General features: G+C 43.9%; 1 protein-coding gene and 1 pseudogene across 1 annotated transcript in view; both read left to right on the top strand.

Moving 5' to 3' along the window:
• The window catches only part of LOC112218884 (transmembrane protein 263), a 64,612-nt gene that overhangs the window by 29,400 nt on the left and 14,280 nt on the right, over positions 1-20,932 (top strand). The window lies entirely within an intron of this gene.
• LOC121840088 lies at positions 6,272-7,046 on the top strand (annotated as a pseudogene).

Raw genomic sequence — 20,932 nt, 5'->3', positions numbered from 1 at the left:
AGACATAGACAGAGAGAGACATAGACAGAGAGAGACATAGACAGAGAGACATAGAGAGGGAGAGAGAGAGAGAGACATAGAGACAGAGAGAGAGACATAGAGAGAGAGAGAGACATAGAGAGAGAGAGAGACAGAGAGAGAGAGAGACATAGAGAGGAGAGAGAGAGAGACAGAGAGAGGGAGAGAGACACAGAGAGACAGAGAGAGACAGAGAGACACAGAGAGAGACAGAGAGACACAGAGAGAGACACAGAAAGACACCGAGAGAGACATAGAGAGAGAGAGAGAGAGAGAGAGAGACAGAGAGAGACATAGACAGAGAGAGACATAGAGACAGAGAGACAGAGAGACAGAGAGAGAGAGAGAGAGAGACATAGAGAGAGAGAGAGAGAGAGAGAGAGAGAGAGAGAGAGAGACATACATAGAGACATAGAGAGAGAGAGAGAGACATAGAGAGAGAGAGAGAGAGAGACAGAGAGAGACATAGACAGAGACATAGAGACAGAAAGACATAGAGAGAGAGAGAGACATAGAGACATAGAGACATAGAGAGAGGGAGAGAGAGACATAGAGAGAGGGAGAGAGAGACATAGAGAGACATAGAGAGACAGAGACATAGAGAGAGAGAGAGAGAGAGAGAGAGAGACATAGAGACATAGAGACATAGAGGACAGAGAGACATAGAGAGGGAGAGAGAGAGAGAGAGAGAGAGACATAGAGAGAGAGACAGAGAGACAGAGAGACATGGAGACATGGAGAGAGAGACAGAGAGAGAGACAGAGAGAGACAGAGACAGAGAGACATAGAGAGAGACATAGAGACATAGAGACAGAGAGAGGGAGAGAGAGAGACATAGAGAGAGACATAGAGACATAGAGACAGAGAGAGACATATAGAGACATAGAGAGAGACATACATAGAGACATAGAGAGAGAGACATAGAGACATAGAGAGGGAGAGATAGAGACATAGAGAGACATAGAGACATAGAGAGACAGAGAGACATAGAGAGAGAGACAGAGAGAGAGAGAGAGAGACATAGAGAGAGAGATAGAGAGAGAGACATAGAGACATAGAGAGGGAGAGATAGAGACATAGAGAGAGAGAGACATAGAGACAGAGAGACATAGAGAGAGAGACAGAGGGAGAGAGAGAGAGACAGAGAGAGAGAGAGACATAGAGACAGAGAGAGAGAGAAACATAGAGACATAGAGAGAGAGAGAGAGAGAGACAGAGAGAGAGAGAGACATAGAGACAGAGAGAGATAGAGAGAGAGAGAGACAGAGAGAGAGAGAGACATAGAGACATAGAGAGACATAGAGAGAGAGAGAAACATAGAGACATAGAGAGACATAGAGAGAGAGAGAAACATAGAGACATAGAGAGAGAGAGAAACATAGAGACAGAGACGTAGAGAGACATAGAGAGAGAGACATAGAGACATAGGGACAGAGAGACATAGAGAGGGAGAGATAGAGACATAGAGAGAGAGAGACATAGAGACATAGAGAGACAGAGAGACATAGAGAGAGAGACAGAGGGAGAGAGAGAGAGAGAGAGAAACATAGAGACATAGAGAGAGAGAGAGAGACAGAGAGAGAGAGAGACATAGAGACAGAGGGAGATAGAGAGAGAGACATAGAGAGAGAGAATCATAGAGACATAGAAAGACATAGAGAGAGAGAGAAACATAGAGACATAGAGAGACATAGAGAGAGAGAGAAACATAGAGACATAGAGAGAGAGAGAGAAACATAGAGACATAGAGAGACAGAGAGAGAGAGAGAAACATAGAGAGAGAGAGAGAAACATAGAGACATAGAGAGACATAGAGAGAGAGAGAAACATAGAGACAGAGAGAGAGAGAGAAACATAGAGACATAGAGAGAGAGAGAGAGAGAGAGAAACAGAGACATAGAGAGAGAGAGAGAGAAACATAGAGAGAGAGAAACATAGAGACGTAGAGAGACATAGAGAGAGAGACATAGAGACATAGAGAGAGAAACATAGAGACATAGAGACATAGAGAGACATAGAGACAGAGACATAGACATATAGAGACATAGACATAGATAGAGAGGGAGAGAAAGTCTACTTGTCAAATATGAGCAATTTAGATGTAGAAAAGTGAGCTGTTTGTGTTGTGGATGTTCATATCCAATTATTTTCCACAGCGTGTTATTTTGTCTTATCAGCACGTTTCTGTCAGAAGGCATACATTGATAATGTGGTAGGGCTGACAGGTTGAGAGAACAACTCTCCTTCCTCACTGCTGCTGTGTTCAAAGGACTGACAGTCTCTCTATAGCAGACTTTCTGCAAGAACAATGCAAATCAGCAAGGTGCCATGTCTGCCATCTGTGCTGGCAAATTATGACACTTCATTACTTTATTGGCCCATCTCTGTCCTATCTCTGTCCCATCTCTCTCCCACCTCTCTCCCATCTCTCTCTCTTGTCTCTTTCTCTCAACCTTATCTCTCTCTGAAACCCACAGTAGTTAGCCTACCTTTTGTAGCATTAGGAATCAGGGGTTAATCTAGCCAAATCTAGATGTAATATTTCCCTTCTGTTGCTGGTCTAACACAATGTTTATGACGATACGAGCATCTGTGAGTATTTCCTGTGTTGGGTGGAGAAATGACCGAAACTGGCCTAAATCTCTGCCTAACTCATCTGTCTTGTCCTAAGCTGGCTCAGCTACTCAGCAGTTAAAGTCACATTCCTCGTGTGCCCCGGGTGCATGGATATTGAATAAATGAATTGATGGTTGCAGAGGAAAATGGAACTCAGAGCTTTGGCCCTCTTTGGTTTTCTGGGGACACAAGGGGATGCTAGTCTTCAGAGATACTACAAGCATTACCACCAACCAACGTGTACCAAGTAACTGTTCTGTAGTTGACAGCCTTCACTTCTGAGTCCTGCTGTATCTCCTGCCATCTGGCCAGATCACAAGGACAACCTATGTAGGAGAGATAGCCTTGGCTGAGATGAGAGCGGAGCACTGCTTTCACTTTGGTCCTCTTTGGTTTCCAGGGACACAAGGATTTTTCAGAGAGACACACTACAAACATAGTCATCAACCAACCTGTCAAAAGTTGATTTACTGCTTCACAGTTCACCTTTCCTTTTCAATACTTCCTGTGTCTTCTGTTCTGCCATATGGCCATAGCACAAGGACCGAGTAGATAGGGGATAGAGAACCTTGGCTCAGATTAAAGCACAGCTTTCTTTGTAAACTCCCAGGGCTCCAAGACAACCCAACACCACATGCCTTTGTGTGTTGAAGTATTGAAAATAATCTTTACCTGTAACCTCTGACCTCTCACCTTCCCATTGAAACCTCCAGGTGTACCTTCCTGCATTATGCAGTGTGGTGCACGTAGTGATTACACTATTGATCATAATTACTTATTGATCAGTTAAATCACCAGATCAGCTTTCATCTCCGACATGATCAGAGGAAGCTGTCTGCCTACTATTGTATCTTTTTCTCTCTCTCTGTCTCTCTCACTCTCTCTTTCTCTGTCTCTCTTTCTCTGTCTGTCTCTCACTCTCTCTTTCTCTGTCTATCTCTCACTCTCTCTTTCTCTGTCTCTTTCTCTGTCTATCTCTCACTCTCTCTTTCTCTGTCTCTGTCTCTCTTTCTCTGTCTCTCTTTCTCTGTCTCTTTCTCTGTCTATCTCTCACTCTCTTCTCTGTCTCTCTTTCTCTGTCTCTCTTTCTCTGTCTGTCTCTCACTCTCTCTTTCTCTGTCTCTCTTTCTCCGTCTGTCTCTCACTCTCTCTTTCTCTGTCTGTCTCTCACTCTCTCTTTCTCTGTCACTGGCATGAACATCATCATTGTTTTAATTTTCTCTTAACCTTACCACATTTCCCACTACCAGTGACAGCAGTAACAAATTTCCTCAAGCGGAAACGCTTCTTCACACTTAACTGCTCTAACCCCACCATCTTCTGTAACACCATAGCTGACCTCACAAACATATCAACATCAAAACAATCTGCCAATTTGACAGATTTCCCAAAAGTCTGATCCAGGAACCCATTTACCTCCTCTAGATTGTAAATTGAGTCGTCACCAGATGCTATCATATCAACAGAGACGTCCATATCCTTCTGATCCTCCTCAACTGAGGCCACAGACCCCTGACTCCCCTCAGCCACATCACTCTCAACACTCCCCACTTGCACCCCATCACTCATACCGGGCATCTCCTCCACTACCTGGGAGGCTAGCCCCACCTGAACCCCCTCCTGTACCCCATCACTCGTGCTGCACATTTACTCACTAGTCTGGGGAAGTGGCTCCCCAAATCCATCCTGAGCTCCTACAAGAATATTTTTCTGCTGCACATCAGACGCTATGTTCCCCTCTGGTACAATCTGCAACTCAGTACCCTCAACACAAACAACTTGTTCCTCAGCAACAGGTGCTTGTGGCTGCTCTACCACTGTCGGCCCACCTCTCCCTACATCAGTGGGCCCAGGCATTACAAGGACCACCTACGCCCCTCCTTCTGCCTTCTACCTTTTCAGGCAAGCATGTCGCTTATGGCCAACATCCCCACACTCAAAACACCGTTGACTACCTATACTATTTTAAGCCATATACAGTCTGTTGTCATACTTGACTTTAAACGATACCGCCCAAGTATGCTCTGGAGTCCAGAAACATAAAAACCTGTCGCCGAAACGACAACCTGTTTCAGAGAGGGGTGTTTGAAACGACATAACCTGTTTCAGAGAGGGGTGTTTGAAACGACATAACCTGTTTCAGAGAGGGGTGTTTGAAACGACATAACCTGTTCCAGAGAGGGGTGTTTGAAACGACATAACCTGTTTCAGAGCCGGGTGTTTGAAACGACATAACCTGTTTCAGAGAGGGGTGTTTGAAACGACATAACCTGTTTCAGAGCCGGGTGTTTGAAACGACATAACCTGTTTCAGAGCCGGGTGTTTGAAACGACATAACCTGTTTCAGAGAGGGGTGTTTGAAACGACATAACCTGTTTCAGAGAGGGGTGTTTGAAACTACATAACCTGTTTCAGAGAGGGGTGTTTGAAACGACATAACCTGTTTCAGAGAGGGGTGTTTGAAACGACATAACCTGTTTCAGAGAGGGGTGTTTGAAACGACATAACCTGTTTCAGAGAGGGGTGTTTGAAACGACATAACCTGTTTCAGAGAGGGGTGTTTGAAACGACATAACCTGTTTCAGAGAGGGGTGTTTGAAACGACATAACCTGTTTCAGAGAGGGGTGTTTGAAACGACATAACCTGTTTCAGAGAGGGGTGTTTGAAACGACATAACCTGTTTCAGAGCCGGGTGTTTGAAACGACATAACCTGTTTCAGAGCCGGGTGTTTGAAACGACATAACCTGTTTCAGAGCCGGGTGTTTGAAACGACATAACCTGTTTCAGAGCCGGGTGTTTGAAAGGACATAACCTGTTTCAGAGAGGGGTGTTTGAAACGACATAACCTGTTTCAGAGAGGGGTGTTTGAAACGACATAACCTGTTTCAGAGAGGGGTGTTTGAAACGACATAACCTGTTTCAGAGAGGGGTGTTTGAAACGACATAACCTGTTTCAGAGCCGGGTGTTTGAAACGACATAACCTGTTTCAGAGAGGGGTGTTTGAAACGACATAACCTGTTTCAGAGAGGGGTGTTTGAAACGACATAACCTGTTTCAGAGCCGGGTGTTTGAAACGACATAACCTGTTTCAGAGAGGGGTGTTTGAAACGACATAACCTGTTTCAGAGCCGGGTGTTTGAAACGACATAACCTGTTTCAGAGAGGGGTGTTTGAAACGACATAACCTGTTTCAGAGCCGGGTGTTTGAAACGACATAACCTGTTTCAGAGAGGGGTGTTTGAAACGACATAACCTGTTTCAGAGAGGGGTGTTTGAAACGACATAACCTGTTTCAGAGAGGGGTGTTTGAAACGACAAACCTGTTTCAGAGCCGGGTGTTTGAAACGACATAACCTGTTTCAGAGAGGGGTGTTTGAAACGACAACCTGTTTCAGAGCCGGGTGTTTGAAAGGACATAACCTGTTTCAGAGCCGGGTGTTTGAAACGACATAACCTGTTTCAGAGAGGGTGTTTGAAACGACATAACCTGTTTCAGAGCCGGGTGTTTGAAACGACCTGTTTCAACCTGTTTCAGAGAGGGGTGTTTGAAACGACATAACCTGTTTCAGAGAGGGGTGTTTGAAACTACATAACCTGTTTCAGAGAGGGGTGTTTGAAACGACATAACCTGTTTCAGAGAGGGGTGTTTGAAACGACATAACCTGTTTCAGAGCCGGGTGTTTGAAACGACATAACCTGTTTCAGAGCAACTTGTAAGGGCCCTTATGATGGAAAATGGAGCAAGACAATGGTCGACTTTGGGCCAGAGGATGGTCGCTTTGTGGCTGAACTGACCTACAATTATGGAGTGGGACTTCCTGGGTCTGACTCTACAGTCTAGCCAGGCTGTCAGCAATGCTAAGCAGCTTGGTTGGCCCTTAGTTGGCCCCTCACTGAGGTTGGAAAGGTGGTCTATCTGGATGAGGCCCCAGGAGGTTATCACTTCTACCTGGTGGACAAAGAACAGCCTCCCAATGATCCCGTACAGAAGGTGAGTCTGGCAGGGTCTGTCCTGCAGAAATCAATACACGGCTGCTCCTCCCTTCTGGGGACGAAGAAATGAGGCGAAGAAGACTGCTGATGGGATTCACAGACACTCAGTGTAAACTAGAGCTTCACAACATTGTTGGGACAGTAGACCATGGGACAGCCTTTGGACGTATAGCATTCTCTTGTCCATGTGAGCAGTTGGCAGATCTTGAAGCACTGATGACTAAAGGAAACCATAAAATCCTTACTATCTTGGTTAGCCTGGACACCCCATGAGATCTGCATTGTTGTTTGAGCCTTTATTGTGCTGTGGGTTCCCAGACCCAATAAAGGTTCTTTAAAACTCAAACTCTTTCTCTGTCTCTTTCTCTGTCTCTGTCTCTCCTTCTCTGTCTCTCTTTCTCTGTCTCTGTCTCTCTGTCTCTGTCTCTCTGTCTCTGTCTCTCTTTCTCTGTCTCTCTTTCTCTGTCTCTCTCTCTCTGTCTCTGTCTCTCTGTCTCTGTCTCTCTTTCTCTGTCTCTCTGTCTCTGTCTCTCTTTCTCTGTCTCTGTCTCTTTCTCTGTCTCTGTCTTGTCCCCTCTTTTACACACGCACTCTGCTACCATCCAAATGTGGCCATACATCCCATAAACAGACCCTGTCTGGCTGCCGTCGCTCAGGTGATGGATGGATGTCTCTGTTAGATCCTTCAAAGCACAAACACTGACACGAAATGGTGTGTGTGTGTGTGTGTGTGTGTGTGTGTGTGTGTGTGTGTGTGTGTGTGTGAGATGAGATGAGATGTAGGAGCTGAACAACTTTGATTTTCTTCCATAAATCCCAGCAGATGAGGGATTGGGTCCTGTCAGGGCCAGCAGTATTCAACCTTATTTCTCACCCAGCCTCCCAGTCAGAGTGGGCTGAGGGGAGAGTCTCAGAGAAAGGAGAGCTGGACCTAAAGCGGGCAGTCTGGGATTTGGGAAGCTGTTTAATGGTCATTTCAATGATTGATGTATACCCATTGGTTCCTGAATAATATAATGAGTTTAGCACCACTGTCTGTCTTTATTATGACCCAAAATATATGGTTTTATTACTCTGTTGTTTACAAACGACAAGAAGTTGAATCGCAGTCTGTACCTTTTTAAAGCAGGCAGTATGGATGTGGAAATTAAATCACATGGAAACACACCATACAACAAAGGATATTACAAAAAGAAACAGGACGAATCACACATTTGATGTATCAATAAGATACTATGCTTAAAGGTTGAAGTTGACAAGATGTATTGCATGTTCAACCTTTTTCTCATCATGAATCTAGAGGCTGCCCTGCAGAGTGGTCACTAGCTGGCACAGCCACAGAGTTCTACAGTCTGATTTTAAACATAACCCTAACCTTAATGCTTAACCCTAACCTTAACCCTAACCTTAATGCTTAACCCTAACCTTAACCCTAACCTTAATGCTTAACCCTAACCTTAACCCTAACCTTAACCCTAACCTTAATGCTTAACCCTAATCTTAACCTTAACCCTAACCTTAATGCTTAACCATAATCTTAACCCTAACCTTAACCCTAACCTTAATGCTTAACCCTAACCTTAACCCTAACCTTAATGCTTAACCATAATCTTAACCTAACCCTAACCTTAATGCTTAACCATAATCTTAACCCTAACCTTAACCCTAACCTTAATGCTTAACCATAATCTTAACCCTAACCTTAACCCTAACCTTAATGCTTAACCATAATCTTAACCCTAACCTTAACCCTAACCTTAATGCTTAACCATAATCTTAACCTTAACCGTAACCTTAATGCTTAACCATAATCTTAACCCTAACCTAAACCACACTGCTGACCCTAATTCCTAACCCTAACCTAAACCACACTGCTGACTCTAATTCCTAACCTAAACCACACTGCTGACTTTAATTCCTAACCCTAACCTAAACCACACTGCTGACCCTAATTCCTAACCCTAACCTTAGATTAAGACCCAAAAGCATATATTCAAGGCAAAGGGTGGCTATTTCAAGAATCTCAAATATAAAATATATTTAGATTTGTTTACTAAATGATTCCATATGTGTTTTGATGTCTTCACTGATGTCTTCATGATTATTAGAAAATAGTCAAACATAAAGAAAACCCTGGAATGAGTAGGTGTTTTAAAACGTTTGACTGGTAGTGTGTGTGTGTGTATGCATGTATATGTGTGATATATATATATATATATATATATATATTTTTTTTTTTGCATCTGGCCCATCTAGTGGAAATCGCTTTGCCTCAAGGACAAGATTCATGACTATAGGCTAGATTGTAGTTTCACACCACTCAACAGAGTAGTTGACAGGAAGCATTGTAGTTTCACACCACTCACTTGTGTTTTCAGCCATGCAATAATAGGACAATTATTCCACTACATGTTAATGTTTTAAATGTATGTAAATTGTAAAGATTTTGTCTGTAATGTCTTTCTTTTATGTGTCGGACAGAGTAGTCGACAGGAGGCATAGGAATTGCTTATAGGACGATACTAGTTTTGTTTACCAAACCATGCTATTTCATATCAAGGAAATCATGTACTCTTTTCTTGAAAAGCTTCTGTGCTGTACAAACCTGGCCTGATATATGTTGTATTGTATAGTGGTTCTATGGGTCTATTATTATCATACATTACCTCGGGTCTTTTACCAGGCCCAATGGTGAGAATAGTTTTTTGTTGAGCAGTGTAGCTGGGCTAGGTTTACAGTGGGGCAAACAAGTATTTAGTCAGCCACCAATTGTGCAAGTTCTCCCACTTAAAAAGATGAGAGAGGCCTGTAATTTTCATCATAGGTACACTTCAACTATGACAGACAAAATGAGAAAAAAAATCCAGAAAATCACATTGTAGGATTTTTTATGAATTTATTTGCAAATTATGGTGGGAAATAAGTATTTGGTCAATAACAAACAAGCAAGATTTCTGGCTCTCACGAACCTGTAACAACTTCTTTAAGAGGCTCCTCTGTCCTCCACTCGTTACCTGTATTAATGGCACCTGTTTGAACTTGTTATCAGTATAAAAGACACCTGTCCACAACCTCAAACAGTCACACTTCAAACTCCACTATGGCCAAGACCAAAGAGCTGTCAAAGGACACCAGAAACACAATTGTAGACCTGCACCAGGCTGGGAAGACTGAATCTGCAATAGGTAAGCAGCTTGGTTTGAAGAAATCAACTGTGGGAGCAATTATTAGGACATGGAAGATATATAAGACCACTGATAATCTCCCTCGATCTGGGGCTCCACGCAAGATTTCACCCCATGGGGTCAAAATGATCACCAGAACGGTGAGCAAAAATCCCAGAACCACACGGGGGGACCTAGTGAATGACCTGCAGAGAGCTGGGACCAAAGTAACAAAGCCTACCATCAGTAACACACTACGCCGCCAGGGACTCAAATCCTGCTGTGCCAGACGTGTCCCCCTGCTTAAGCCAGTACATGTCCAGGCCCATCTGAAGTTTGCTAGAGAGCATTTGGATGATCCAGAAGAAAATTGGGAGAATGTCATATGGTCAGATGAAACCAAAATAGAACTTTTTGGTAAAAACTCAACTCGTCGTGTTTGGAGGACAAAGTGTTGCCCAGTAACAGCCCCAAAACATCACTGCTCTAGAGGAGATCTGCATGGAGGAATGGGCCAAAATACCAGCAACAGTGTGTGAAAACCTTTTGAAGACTTACAGAAAACGTTTGGCATCTGTCATTGCCAACAAAGGGTATATAACAAAGTATTGAGAAACTTTTGTTATTGACCAAATACTTACTATCCACCATATTTTGCAAATAAATTCATTAAAAATCCTACAATGTGATTTTCTGGATTTTCTTTCTCATTTTGTCTGTCATAGTTGAAGTGTACCTGTGATGAAAATTACAGGCCTCTCTCATCTTTTCAAGTGGGAGAACTTGCACAATTGGTGGCTGACTAAATACTTGTTTGCCCCACTGTATATGTAGAAGTATTTTCTCCAGCAAACTGAATCCTTGCTGCCTTCTCAGCCTCTACTAAGCGTTGAGTGCTTGGGACGGGACATGTTTTATGTCTATTATCTGACTTGGAATCTGTTAATTGTTCGTCAAGCTGTTTTTAGAAGCATTATAGTTAGTTTTCTTTACAGGAGCTTACAACCATTCATCATCAGGGACATGGTTCCTATTGTCCTACTGCTGAACAAGCCTTGTACTACGCTGTATTATATTATCTCAGTGTAGGCTAGTTTTCATTCCCACCACGTTTGGTTTCAGCATGACCCACGCCTTCTATACGAGCACAATGGTTTATTCCTGTCTTCTCTCCTCTTTCTGAAACTTTTTTAATTCATATTTTTCCCCCATTAGGATCATTTTTGTTTGAGTATGCAGTTGTGCTGATGATATATCCCAGTCAGAGATGATATACCCCAGAGTCAGAGATGATATACCCGAGAGTCAGAGATGATATACCCCAGAGTCAGAGATGATATACCCCAGAGTCAGAGATGATATACCCGAGAGTCAGAGATGATATACCCCAGAGTCAGAGATGATATACCCCAGAGTCAGAGATGATATACCCCAGAGTCAGAGATGATATACCCCAGAGTCAGAGATGATATACCCCAGAGTCAGAGATGATATACCCCAGAGTCAGAGATGATATACCCCAGAGTCAGAGATGATATACCCCAGAGTCAGAGATGATATACCCCAGAGTCAGAGATGATATACCCCAGAGTCAGAGTCAGAGATGATATACCCCAGAGTCAGAGATGATATACCCCAGAGTCAGAGATGATATACCCCAGAGTCAGAGATGATATACCCCAGAGTCAGAGATGATATACCCCAGAGTCAGAGATGATATACCCCAGAGTCAGAGATGATATACCCCAGAGTCAGAGATGATATACCCCAGAGTCAGAGATGATATACCCCAGTCAGAGATTTGATATCCCAGTCAGAGATGATATACCAAAGAGTCAGAGATGATGTAGTACCCCAGAGGCAGAGATGATGTAGTACCCCAGAGGCAGAGATGATGACGTACCCCAGAGGCAGAGATGATGACGTACCCCAGAGGCAGAGATGATGACGTACCCCAGAGGCAGAGATGATGACGTACCCCAGAGGCAGAGATGATGACGTACCCCAGAGGCAGAGATGATGACGTACCCCAGAGGCAGAGATGATGACGTGACCCCCAGAGGCAGAGATGATGACGTACCCCAGAGGCAGAGATGATGACGTACCCCAGAGGCAGAGATGATGACGTACCCCAGAGGCAGAGATGATGACGTGGCGCACCCCAGAGGCAGAGATGATGACGTGGCGCACCCCAGAGGCAGAGATGATGACGTACCCCAGAGGCAGAGATGATGACGTACCCCAGAGGCAGAGCTGATGACGTACCCCAGAGGCAGAGCTGATGACGTACCCCAGAGGCAGAGCTGATGACGTACCCCAGAGGCAGAGCTGATGACGCCCCAGAGGCAGAGATGATGGCGCACCCCAGAGTCAGAGCGTATGGCGCACCCCAGAGTCAGAGCGTATGGCGCACCCCAGAGTCAGATGGCCGGATGGCGCACCCCAGAGTCAGACCGGATGGCGCACCGCAGAGTCAGACCGGATGGCGCACCCCAGAGTCAGACCGGATGGCGCACCCCAGAGTCAGACCGTATGACGTACCCCAGAGTCAGAGAGGATGATACATCCCAGAGTCAGAGCTGATATATCCCAAGGTCAGAGATGTTCTGATGATATACCCCAGAGTCAGAGCTGATATATCCCAAGGTCAGAGATGTTCTGATGATATACCCCAGAGTCACAGCTGATATATCCCAAGGTCAGAGATGTTCTGATGATACATCCCAGAGTCAGAGCTGATATATCCCAAGGTCAGAGATGTTCTGATGATATACCCCAGAGTCAGAGCTGCTGCTGCATCTGGCAGCGATAGATGATGATATATTCCTTCAGGTCAGAGAGAGAGAAGACACTATTGGATGTAATGATGAAAGTAAATTATGCCTATATATGGTAATTTACTCTGTTCAGGCGAGTTTGTGTCTCAAATATCACCCTATTCTCTATTCCAATTACATTCAGCCGCGGGGAGATTTTTTTCTTGAGCGGATGGTCGGGGGACCAGAACAAAGTTATAAATAATTTTTCTGAATTTTACTTTGGGGACCGATGATATGGGATCTTTTTCTGGGTGAAAATAGTTAGACTAAATACTTTTAACACAGTTTACTATGTTGCGTAGTTTCCCATTCAGGCTTTTGTTATTTCCCCAGCCATTAGGTTACATGTTGTTTCCACACACACACACACACACACACACACACACACACACACACACACACACACACACACACACACACACACACCACAACAGTACAATTGACCAGGCTGCTAAGGTGCATAGAAATTTGCAATAGAAACATGCTAAAATGAGAAAATAACTATTACGCTCTTAGTATCAGTGGCTGAGAACTACTTACACTCATTGGAAGTACCCCCCTCCCTCCTGGTCCCTAGAAAGAGGAATATCTTAATTTAACCTTTTTGGCAGACCCTTGAAATGTCATAGTTCTGTATCAAAAGACAAAGTGACATTTTATTCATGACTGTGGAATTGGATTGATCTTTAGCACTCTTGTTGGAAAGTACAAAGAGCTATTTTCCCAGAAGAGGGTGAGAGGAAATGGAGAGAGGAGCGAAAGTATTATTACTTTGCGTTTTCCTCACAGGATGACAAACGGAAGGTTTCTTTGAGGTTTTGGCTGAAGAGAAAAAATAATTCAGACTTTCAGACTTGAATAAGAGGGAAATAACACAGACAGTATCATTTTAAGTCTAGCATCTTCTGAAAAATGAATGGAAATACAGCGATGGAACGAGTGATGTTTTGTTGTTGTTTTTTGATACAAGTGGTAGTTGCCTGGTAACGGGGCGATGAAGTGTTGGTCGGCGTGATATTTGAAGAAATAAGGTGCTGCATGAAATCAACAACCCACAAGACCAATACTGATTCAGATGCCTGACACACACACACACACACATATATATATATATTCGTGAGCTAATTTACCATTGAGCACAGGCACTCCATTTTGTGACAGACTGATCTATTGTTTAGCTGCCTGCCTGGTTTCCCCACTGCTATAGCTTGCTAATTGTTCAACAGAACTCTTAGACACTTACTTCTACCCAACAACAGCAACTAACAGTGTAATGACAAATTCCTAGAAGGAGCATACGATAACAGACAGTCTGACAGGTGGGAGGTGGGAGGGAAAGGGTGGTCAGGTCATATATAGCCAGAAGCTGTGCAGATCATAGTGATATTATTCTAGGGAAGGTTGTGTTGTTGGTAGTTAGGTTGAGTTATGCAGCCTTGAGGAGAGGAATGCGTGGGAGGATAATCAGCATTAGTCAATGGGTCGTATGCAGAGTCATGAGGGAAAATACAAAGCTGAGACATGATTTGTTTGCCTGATGTTTGTACATGTCTCCATCACCCTGCTCTGGTTATCCTTAGGACTGACTGGCCTTTACTGGCCCAGCTGTCTGTAGGGACCATGTTCATGTGTTGGCAGTGTAGGCACGGACACCGCCTGTCAGCGAAGCTAGTTGAAGAGCCTCTGCCTGTAGATATTGCAGTTGACTTATGGACCTGTGTATGTGTTGGGGGGTATGTGTTTGTTCATCCGTGTGTGTTTGCATGGCTAGCTGTACGTGTACTTGTATGAAGGCTATGTGACGTGTGTATAATGTCTTAGTGCTGGGTAGCTGGGAGAGGTCTGTATTTCACTATCTTACGTAAGGAGCGTACGACCTCAAACCTATTGCTCAGCCTATGACGAGAGTTTGTTTTTATAATACTGAGTGTGCAGGTAGCAAGTCAAATTTGACAGAAGTATAAATAATGAATGCAATCCGATATAAACACCGCTAGTATCAGAAATACAGGATCTGGCCTTGCTGCGAACATCTGAGTCGAGATGATTCAGTGTCCTATTTGAGACCACTGTAGGAAGGTCAAAGGTCGGTTTTAATGTTTTAGACTGCTTCTCATATGGCTCCCTAGTCACTTTGAAGTGCACTACTTTTGACCAGGGCCCATAGGATGCAGACTTAATGTGTTAATTGAGTGACAAAGACATAATAACCAGTCGTCAGGTCTAGGTACGTGCGGCTATCTTTGAATTGCATTGCAGATATGTGTGCTGTGCTGTGGAGGAGGTTTGAGTTGACTGAGACTTGAGTCATCATCACCTCAGTTAACAGCACTGCTGAGCTCAGCATCACCTTGCCTTGTCTTCCTGGAGACAACACTAGTTAGGAAGCACTGAGACAGAAGCTGAGACTGAGACTGAGACTGAGGCTGAGACTGAGGCTGAGACTGAGACTGAGACTGAGGCTGAGGCTGAGGCTGAGGCTGAGGCTGAGACTGAGACTGAGGCTGAGGCTGAGGCTGAGGCTGAGACTGAGGCTGAGACTGAGACTGAGGCTGAGACTGAGACTGAGACTGAGGCTGAGACTGAGGCTGAGACTGAGGCTGAGACTGAGGCTAAGTGAGAGACAGGTTGTTAGGGTGAAGTATTTTCTTACTCTAATGTGGGGTGACGTGGAGGAGGCTGCATGGTGTCAAAAACAGTCGCTAAACAGACATTTTATTTTCAGGTAGTTGAGGAACAGTGTGAAAGTAGTCTACAATGTGTGACCAAATGTGTAATTTGGGTAAAATGCCCAGACCCTGTGAATCAAACTCTGTCTGAGATGTAAATAACAGGGTTATTTATTGTCACATTTTGCCACCATTGCCTTTAGATGAGTTCAATAGTTAAATAAAAGTAATCCTTAAAAGTAATAATTTTTTCCACAACAAAGCATTCAATCTGGATACCTGTTGGCTATCTAAATGATTGTGTTTGGTGTATACTTACCAACTATTTCCAAGGTGTGAACAATAATGGGCGATTCCACACCAAGGCCCAAAAATATTTTTGGTATCTCAGATTATTCTGTCAATTCTCTCAAAGAAACTTCAATGTTTTTTGAATTTTTATCAGACATGTTCTTTTTATGAAAGTGCTCATTTTAGGCCCTTTTTAGACCTACATGTATATATGCCTTTTGGAAGACCCAATGATCCATGAACAACACATGATACAGACAGCATTTTGGTGTCATTGTACTCCGTATAGTGTGCTCTAAAATATGGAGTGTCCATTAATTGATTAAATATTACAACTTTTAATATGAATACCTAAAAACGACCCTTTTCAATGTTCCAAAAACATATTGTTTGGAAGAATATATTCAGTGGGTTTTCTGCTAATTTTGAAGACATTACCCATTTTATACATAGAAAATGACATTACAGGTCATTAACTAATCACATCACTCCTTTAGGATTCCACATTCAGCAAATCACCAACAGAGGGAGTTCCCTTTAAATCCATTTTCCCATTCACTTTGTTGGTGGTGCTCATAAAATGTATCAGAACTTAAAAAGTAGAAGAGCACCCACTCTGGAAATGTGATGTAGGCCTACCTGTAGAGTATATTGTTTAAAACAATATGTTTAAAAATGAAAGTTCATATTAGTAATTTTGATGTTGAAGAAATGAATGTAATTTTTGTTTTCAGAATCTAGACGTTCTCCATGTTTGAGAGAACAATGACACCAAGATGTTGTCTGTGTCATGCACCTTCACGGATCATAGGTGACTCACCACCTGGATTCTGTCTTATGTAGCAACATTTAAATTGTGTTTTTCTACATTGGATAAAAGTAGAGACTCAGAGCTACAAAATGGTAGATCATACACTGCATTTGAGGGACAATGGGAAAGGAATTCTGCTTTGAAAGTTGACAACTTGTAAACCCAGTTTTGAGAAAATGCCATTTTAGTGTTTCGGTGAGCGAGCTCTTCTTTGTCTACACCCATTCAGCATCATTTTACCCCCTCTTAAGCTTTAGCCCCACCCATCGCCTTGCATTCAGAGCGCACACTTGACACTTTACCTCTGGATAACATGAAAACAGCCTAACCAGCTCTGCTGGCAACAATTTCATAATTTTTTGCCGAAGTTTACCGACACCAGCCATATTCAACAGGTGTTGTACACTTTAGCTTAAGACATGTAGCTAGCTACCTAGGTAAACAATGAACCTAGCTAGGTAAACAATGTGTAAGATCACACACATCACATTAGCCAACATGCCAGCCACCTAACGTTAGGTAGGGATAGCTAACAGTACACTTTAGCTTGAAATGAAATTTGACTGGGGTGAATTAGAAACGTGTAATATCGGAAAATGTAGCTAGCTAACGCTAGACTATCTTACCCTTATACATCATCATGCATGATGGATGCGTCTCCCTGTCATGGATCCATACCACAAATAATAATGAATAATGAAATGAAAATGGCGCCGGAAGAAATGGCAGCAGTTTTAACGGGCGCCCAACCAATTGGGGGGTTTTATTTTACTTATTTAGTACATAATGTTTCTGCAACCCATTTTACGGCAAAAAAAAGAGCTTCTGGATATCAGGACAGTGATCACTCACCTCGGATTAGACAAAGAGCTTCTGGATATCAGGACAGTGATCACTCACCTCGGATTAGACAAAGAGCTTCTGGATATCAGGACAGCGATCACTCACCTCGGATTAGACAAAGAGCTTCTGGATATCAGGACAGTGATCACTCACCTCGGATTAGACAAAGAGCTTCTGGATATCAGGACAGTGATCACTCACCTCGGATTAGACAAAGAGCTTCTGGATATCAGGACAGAGATCACTCACCTCGGATTAGACACAGAGCTTCTAGATATCAGGACAGTGATCACTCACCTCGGATTAGACAAAGAGCTTCTGGATATCAGGACAGTGATCACTCACCTCGGATTAGACAAAGAGCTTCTGGATATCAGGACAGTGATCACTCACCTCGGATTAGACACAGAGCTTCTGGATATCAGGACAGTGATCACTCACCTCGGATTAGACAAAGAGCTTCTGGATATCAGGACAGTGATCACTCACCTCGGATTAGACAAAGAGCTTCTGGATATCAGGACAGCGATCACTCACCTCGGATTTGACAAAGAGCTTCTGGATATCAGGACAGCGATCACTCACCTCGGATTAGACAAAGAGCTTCTGGATATCAGGACAGCGATCACTCACCTCGGATTAGACAAAGAGCTTCTGGATATCAGGACAGCGATCACTCACCTCGGATTAGACAAAGAGCTTCTGGATATCAGGACAGCGATCACTCACCTCGGATTAGACAAAGAGCTTCTGGATATCAGGACAGCGATCACTCACCTCGGATTAGACAAAGAGCTTCTGGATATCAGGACAGTGATCACTCACCTCGGATTAGACAAAGAGCTTCTGGATATCAGGACAGCGATCACTCACCTCGGATTAGACAAACAGCTTCTGGATATCAGGACAGTGATCACTCACCTCGGATTAGACAAAGAGCTTCTCGATATCAGGACAGTGATCACTCACCTCGGATTAGACAAAGAGCTTCTGGATATCAGGACAGTGATCACTCACCTCGGATTAGACAAAGAGCTTCTCGATATCAGGACAGTGATCACTCACCTCGGATTAGACAAAGAGCTTCTGGATATCAGGACAGTGATCACTCACCTCGGATTAGACAAAGAGCTTCTGGATATCAGGACAGCGATCACTCACCTCGGATTAGACAAAGAGCTTCTGGATATCAGGACAGTGATCACTCACCTCGGATTAGACAAAGAGCTTCTCGATATCAGGACAGTGATCACTCACCTCGGATTAGACAAAGAGCTTCTTCTGGATATCAGGACAGTGATCACTCACCTCGGATTAGACAAAGAGCTTCTGGATATCAGGACAGTGATCACTCACCTCGGATTAGACAAAGAGCTTCTCGATATCAGGACAGTGATCACTCACCTCGGATTAGACAAAGAGCTTCTGGATATCAGGACAGTGATCACTCACCTCGGATTAGACAAAGAGCTTCTGGATATCAGGACAGTGATCACTCACCTCGGATTAGACAAAGAGCTTCTGGATATCAGGACAGTGATCACTCACCTCGGATTAGACAAAGAGCTTCTGGATATCAGGACAGTGATCACTCACCTCGGATTAGACAAAGAGCTTCTCGATATCAGGACAGTGATCACTCACCTCGGATTAGACAAAGAGCTTCTGGATATCAGGACAGTGATCACTCACCTCGGATTAGACAAAGAGCTTCTGGATATCAGGACAGTGATCACTCACCTCGGATTAGACAAACAGCTTCTGGATATCAGGACAGTGATCACTCACCTCGGATTAGACACAGAGCTTCTGGATATCAGGACAGCGATCACTCACCTCGGATTAGACACAGAGCTTCTGGATATCAGGACAGTGATCACTCACCTCGGATTAGACAAAGAGCTTCTGGATATCAGGACAGCGATCACTCACCTCGGATTAGACACAGAGCTTCTGGATATCAGGACAGCGATCACTCACCTCGGATTAGACAAAGGTTTTTTCTTCAACAAGCAGGTCGCACAGGACATTCTCCTAACACCCGCTAAGGCTAACAACCCAGTTATTTGCAAGAGGAGGAAGGATCAGTAGAAGGCGTCAATATTACTCGCCAACTTGCAATCATTGGACAATAAATTAGACGAGGTACGATCACGAATATCCTACCAATGGGACATCAAAAACTGTAATATCCTGTTTCACGGAATCATGGCTGAATGATGACATGGATATTCAGCTAGAGGGATATACGCTGCATTGGCAAGATAGAACAGCACACTCCGGTAAGACGAGGGGGGCGGTCTGTGCATATTTGTAAACAAAATCTGGTGCACGAAATCTAAGGAAGTCTCTAGATTTTGCTCGCCTGAAGTAGAGTATATTGTGATAAATTGCAGGCCACACTACTTACCTAGAAAGTTTTCAGCTATACTTTTCGTGGCTGGTATTTACCACCAGAGACAGATGCTGGCACTAAGACCGCACTCAGTCAGCTGTATAAGGAAATAAGCAAACAGGAAACCACTCACCCGGAGGTGGCGCTCCTAGTGGCCGGAGACTTTAATGCAGGGAGACTTAAATCAGTTCTACCAAATCTCTATCAACATGTTAAATGTGCAACCAGAGGGAAAAAAATTCTAGATCAACTGTACTCCACACACAGAGACACGTACAAAGCTCTCCCTCGCCCTCCATTTGGTAAATCCGACCACAACTCTATCCTCCTGATTCCTGCTTACAAGCAAAAATTAAAGCATGAAGCACCAGTGACTAGGTCTATAAAAAAGTGGTCAGATGAAGCAGATGCTAAACTACAGGACTGTTTTGCTATCACAGACTGGAACATGTTCCGCGATTCTCTGGTGGCATTGAGGAGTACACCACATCAGTCACTGGCTTTGTCAATAAATGCATTGAGGACGTCATCCCCACAGTGACTGTACGCACATACCCCAACCAGAAGCCATGGATTACAGGCAACATTCACACTGAGCTAAAGGGTAGAGCTGCCACTTTCAAGGTGTGGGACTCTAACCTTGAAGCTTATAAGAAATCCTGCTATGCCCTGCGACGAACTATCAAACAGGCAAACTGTCAATACAGGGCTAAGATTGAATCATACTACACCGGCTCCGACGCTCGTCTTATGTGGCAGGGCTTGCAAACTATTACAGACTACAAAGGGAAGCACAGCCGAGAGCTGCCAAGTGACACTAGCCTACCAGACGAGCTAAATCACTTCTATGCTCGCTTCAAGGCAAGCAACACTGAGGCATGCATGAGAGCATCAGCTGTTCCGGACGACTGTGTGATCACGCTCTCAGTAGCCGATGTGAGTAAGACCTTTAAACAGGTCAACATTCACAAGGCTGCGGGGCCAGACGGATTACCAGGATGTGTGCTCTGGGCATGTGCTCACCAACTGGCAGGTGTCTTCACTGACATTTTCAACATGTCCCTGATTGAGTCTGTAATCCCAACATGTTTCAAGCAGACCACCATAGTCCCTGTGCCCAAGAACACAGCACTTACCTCCGTAGCCATGAAGTGCTTTGGAAGGCAGGTAATGGCTCACATCAACGCCATTATCCCAGAAACCCTAGACCCACTCCAATTTGCATACCGCCCAAACAGATCCACAGATGATGCCATCTCTATTGCACTCCACACTACCCTTTCTCACCTGGACAAAAGGAACACCTATGT

This window comes from Oncorhynchus tshawytscha, linkage group LG19 (genome assembly GCF_018296145.1).
Source record: "Oncorhynchus tshawytscha isolate Ot180627B linkage group LG19, Otsh_v2.0, whole genome shotgun sequence".
Lineage (NCBI taxonomy): Eukaryota > Metazoa > Chordata > Actinopteri > Salmoniformes > Salmonidae > Oncorhynchus > Oncorhynchus tshawytscha.
The sequence above is the reverse complement of the archived record's forward strand: the minus strand, read 5'-3'. Positions and strand labels throughout refer to the sequence as shown.